The sequence below is a fragment of the Penaeus monodon genome, chromosome 32 (genome assembly GCF_015228065.2).
Source record: "Penaeus monodon isolate SGIC_2016 chromosome 32, NSTDA_Pmon_1, whole genome shotgun sequence".
Classification (NCBI taxonomy): domain Eukaryota; kingdom Metazoa; phylum Arthropoda; class Malacostraca; order Decapoda; family Penaeidae; genus Penaeus; species Penaeus monodon.
In genome coordinates this window covers 11,131,025-11,131,592 of record NC_051417.1, presented here as the reverse complement: position 1 = coordinate 11,131,592, position 568 = coordinate 11,131,025, and the positions used below count along the sequence as shown (strand labels likewise).

General features: G+C 30.6%; 1 protein-coding gene across 1 annotated transcript in view; it reads left to right on the top strand.

Moving 5' to 3' along the window:
• The window catches only part of LOC119593499 (DNA-directed RNA polymerase II subunit RPB1-like), a gene marked incomplete in the record, with an annotated part of 11,004 nt that overhangs the window by 2,298 nt on the left and 8,138 nt on the right, over positions 1 to 568 (top strand).

The following is a 568-nucleotide window of genomic DNA, read 5'->3' as shown; positions in this document are numbered from 1 at the left end:
AAGTTGTAGGATATGTGTCATTTCAAATGTACCCTAATAATTCTGCAGTTTCCAAAATCATATTTCCTTATTAACACTACTTTAAAGTTGAAAAGCTAAAGTTAATGCTTATTTGATTTTATCCATGAGTAATTACTAATGGTTAAGTGTGTGATATTAGTAGCATGCACTAAAGTTCCTAACCTGTCTATCATTACCTTTGTGGTATAATTTTGAATTGCATAGCATTGTTCAGTATATAAAACATAAGAGTGTTTTTTAGCAGGATGTATTTGTATAAAAAAAAATTTGCCTTCTTTGAAACTAGCTTTTGTTCTGGTGATTAACTTCTAATTAATTTTGACCAAAAATTTATGGGAGCAGTACCTAGCCAACTGAATTTGCTAATGTTCACTGGGGTATTTTATGACAAGGGCAAATTGAAGGTTGCAAAAATATTACTTGTATTTTCAAGTGACTGCTTGCATATCTATGAACTGCGTATCAGGGTTATACCCTGTATAGAATGGGATGTGATAAGTTTTTTTTTCTGTCTTTGTTTAAGCTGAAAATAAGTAGGTTGGAATAT